We start from the raw sequence: 4,471 nt of genomic DNA, 5'->3' as shown, positions 1-4,471 counted from the left end.
CCCAACCATTCCATTTTGAATAACTTCCTACTATCATCCTTTTTGAGCCAAGCATAAACAGACCTTGACCCCCAGTCAGAAGATTCGATAACCAACAAGACTGGAAAATCTTGCTGATGAAAAACTCCAACCAATCTTCCTTAATTAAGAACCTGTCAAGTCAGCTACGTTTACAAACCGTACCCATCCAAGTGAACTTTTTCCCCACTAACGACAGATCAACCAAACTTACCTCAATCAATAAACTCTCCGAACTCCTTCGATCCCTTCTCCATGCCTGAACAGATAATTCGTTCACTTCTAATTCTCACCATATTGAAATCCCCTCCCACTACCCAAGCTTTACAAAATGTACTTCACAAGCCGAATATCTCCTCCCATATAAATTATTGAGCTAAAAGGTTGTTGGGAGCATATACATTTATCAGAACAGCCTCCTTCCCCTCATGCACCCATTTACCTTCAACTACAATTACCCTCTTCCCACAAACTCAGCCTTGACCGAAAAACACCCCTATCCCAAATAGTAAATAAACCTCCTGATCTTACAATAGCAGCAGCAAATTTAAAATCAAAACATTCATCCCCCCAAAATTTTCTAACTAACTCAACTGTCACCGATTCCAACTTGGTTTCTTGAAGAAAACATACATTATCCCTAGTTATTCTCACTAATCTACTAGCAGCTTCAATTTTAGCACCCGAACCCAGCCCTCTATCTTTCCAAGTTACAATACGCATAACTCAAAACTAGTTGAACAATTGAAAGTAAAGTCGAGAAAAATAACCACTCACCAGAATCACGAAACCCCCAACCCTCAGCCTTTGAATTCTCCCTATTGCTTTCCTTCAACCCTCATTAATTCTTCGATAACCATCTCTTCATCGCCTTGCACACTAAAGCCCAGCCTCTTCCCCACCTCCCACGTCTTCTTTGCTTCTTTTAGGATAACTTTCCTTCTATTGCTAATGTCTGAATCTGGTAACGACAAATTAGCTATGCTATCGTCAATCCTAGAATCCCCCTTTCCTTTTGATTTCCTTGCTCCCCTGTCCCTCTTCTGTTTATCCTTCGAGGTGAGCACAAAGTCCTGAATCTCACGCATAGATCTGATCTTCTTATTCTGCACTTTCTTAATTCTCTTATTCTGTCGCATTCGATGGATTTCCTCTTCTATTTCATCTGCAGAAACCCGATCCCTTGAACCCTCTGAACCTAATAAATGAGATAAAGCTTGATTAAACTTTGGGTTCTCGACATTATTTGGACACAGTGGCACTATCTCATTTAAGCCCAATTCATTTCCCACCGATACTTGAGTTTCCACCTCAATATTTTGATCCACACCCAATGCCAATGCCAAGCCCATATTGTTCAAATCTTCAAGTTCCCTATCAGATAAATCGCCAATTGCCACCCTTGCTGCTGGAACACTCACCACATTACTTACAGAGTTACCTTCCACATTAAATGCCTCAGCCGACTAACCCTGCACCCCATTATCATTGCCTTCATTCTCGAGGCCAGTCTCAATACTTCCTTCAATCCCATCGTTTCGTCTTCCCTCCGGTGACCGATCCAGTTCCGATCTGTTTGCCGATTCTACTTCCGATGAAGCAACTTCTTCTCTCGCCAATTGATCCCCTCTTCTTATTTGGTTTTCATTTGGTTTTTCCACCAATCGTCTTTCTTTTATACGGATTGGAAACGTCTCATTTCCAATCTACTATAAAATTAAAAATTGAATTTTTTTTAATTTTAATTTTAATGCATCAAAATTGACTTTTACATTTTAAACTTAAATAAATAAATTTAGTCAAATTTCAACAATTCAAAATTAAATCAATCAACCACCCCTTTTCATATGTTTTAAGCACAAAATTTAAGCATCCTTAAAATAAATGGCCTAAATTAAAATTCGATTTGATCACTGAAAATGAATTTATTAATTTTGATATAGATTAAAAATAGTTAAAATTAAACTTGACTCTATAAGAAAAACATGCACCAATTGTTATGATTTTTCAACCAAAATTTAACTGACAAAATATACATCATTGAACCATGCACATATTAAATAGGAATGAAATATTATTATCATAATAAATAAAATAAAATAAGGAAGTTTGATAACTAAAATTAATAATATATAATGTCACAATGTAAGCTCTGCTTTAATTTCTTCATTGATTATCTCATAATTTATAATCAATTTTTCAAAAATAATACTTTCATATTAAAAAAGTCAAACCTATTATCCATATCAATGAAATCAATAACCAACTGCTTCAAAATAATGCCATGTTTGGTTGGATGAAATTGCTATTCCATTGCTGCTTTATTCCGCGCGCTACAATGATCCATATGTTTAGTTCACCGTTTAGGTGATTCTACAGCTTAGCTATTACAACCTCATTCCCTCACATCTTGTAATAGCTATTCAGCAGAGAGGTCTCTGACTTGCTATTCAACACAAAACCTGAATACATTTTCAGATTTTGGGACCAAAATAGACTGCTTTCTTCTCCCAAAAATCTGCTCCAGATTTCTTCCAACCTTTTTCCCCAAATCAAGCATTCATACATCCGTCCTTCATCTTCATCTCCTCAAAGGTAGGTTTTCTTTTTTTACTTCAAGCTCCGATTCTATTTCTCCTTCCTCATAACTGCTCCAGATTTCTTGTTTGTGTTTCAAAGTTGAGAACTTTGTTTAGATTTCTTATCTTCAATTCTAATTCTTCTTTTGCGGCAGAATTTCAGATCCCTTGGAAGAAGGTTTCAAGCTTCGCCCCATTGCTAATAGAGGCCAGGTATTATTTCAAATTAATGACAGTCAGTCTGCTTGACTGAAATGCTACACATTCTGTCTGTTCTCCTGAGTTGTTAAGTTTGCTTTGATTGCCAGTTGTCATTAATTCAAATTAAGGACGCCATCTATGTTTGTAAGTAGTTGTTTATTACTGCAACTGGTATGTTTTTTGTGTGTTCTTTCTTTCTTCCATTGGGTAATTAGTGTCAAAAAAGAAGAGATGGACCAACTTGATAAAGCGAAAATGTATTTTCTCCTTTTGCTTGAATCAGATAGCCCATCGTTCATAGCTTGTTTTCTTCACTTTTCATTAACTGCTAAAGCTCTTATAAATATTGCTTCATATAACATATGATATGGTACACTGGTATCTATACTATTCAGCTTATAAATGTTTCCTATGCAGCTTGTTAAAAAGTTTGGCATTGATCATAACGATGCTTTTGCATTCTGGGACTGGGTTGGCGGTCATTACAGTGGTTAGTTTTTATCAATATCTTTGGTTACTGTTAGTTTTTATCAATATCTTTGGTTACTGTTAAGGATTAAGACCTTTTGTAGTAGAGCTGTGGAAGATAATTAGCCATGAAGTAAATTCTATTCCCAAGCCGTGCACAATCTCAAGTTTACAGTATCAAAATGCCTTGTATTTGTGCCAGTTAAAAAAAATTCTAACTACCTATTTCATCCTACTTAACCAATCCGGCTCAGTCAACTAAGTCATATTGAATTGTCTGTTATTACCTTCTCTCCAAATCAAACAAATGTATGCATTCCATCCTGTTCTCGGCAAGATGGATATAAGAGCCTTTCCTCTTAGTTTAACAGTCACCCATTGCAACTCCTGCTGCAAACTCTCAACTGATTTTTGAATCTGGCCCCCTCCCGTACTGCTCCCAAGTATCTACACTCAAAAAACAGATGATCCTTTGTCTCCAGCTCCAAGCCAAAAAAATTGCACCTGCCATCAATATTTTGCCCTCTCCTTATAATTCTATCCTTAGTAAGCAGTCTGTTTTGAACAGCCAACCAAGACACCAAAGAAAGCTTTGGTATATGAAATGGGTACCAAAGCTGCCGAATACTGATTTTTATCAGCCCTGCCACTTATCATATTCCATATGTTGCCAACTATAAACTTTTGGCCGTGAAATATCCATGCACCTGTCTGTGTAGGTTAATGAACTGAGCTGCTAAGCTTCTCAACTTGAGCAGCGTCTTCCAACACCAACAGCTACTGTTGGATCTCTGCAACCGCATAAAAGGACTACCCTTATTGTGGTTGTGCTGCATTCACTTTTCGAATTTCTATAACTTGTAAATTATGGTTTATAGTGTCCATTAGGAGTCTGTATCTGATAGGTGATGTTGATCTGTGCAATTTAAAGAGTATCTCATTGTTCTAAGGAAATAAATCACTTCAAATATAACAAACAGAACTTAAGGATGAAAATGTTCTTCAATTTTCATTTGTGGAGTTCATTTATTATCGCAAAATTCAGTTTTACACGCTGTACTAAGAACTTGTTTATTTTACAGTTGTAAATTCTATGACAACTAAGAGTGTGTCATTAGTTTTAAGTTTCAACTGAGCTCTTAAATCTCCAACTGCAGTAGTTCTTTTGGCAATTATTTCTTCATCCTTTTTACTTTGCCCCCTCC

General features: G+C 36.4%; 1 long non-coding RNA gene across 1 annotated transcript; it reads left to right on the top strand.

Annotated features, from left to right (window-relative positions):
* Positions 1-2,335: 2,335 nt before the first annotated feature.
* On the top strand, positions 2,336-4,262 carry LOC108472198 (uncharacterized). The gene is made up of 3 exons (XR_008273967.1): positions 2,336-2,613; positions 2,753-2,810; positions 3,216-4,262. It is a non-coding gene; the product is annotated as an uncharacterized LOC108472198 (long non-coding RNA).
* The last annotated feature ends 209 nt before the right edge of the window (positions 4,263-4,471 follow it).

Source organism: Gossypium arboreum, chromosome 11 (genome assembly GCF_025698485.1).
Source record: "Gossypium arboreum isolate Shixiya-1 chromosome 11, ASM2569848v2, whole genome shotgun sequence".
NCBI lineage: Eukaryota > Viridiplantae > Streptophyta > Magnoliopsida > Malvales > Malvaceae > Gossypium > Gossypium arboreum.
The sequence above is the reverse complement of the archived record's forward strand: the minus strand, read 5'-3'. Positions and strand labels throughout refer to the sequence as shown.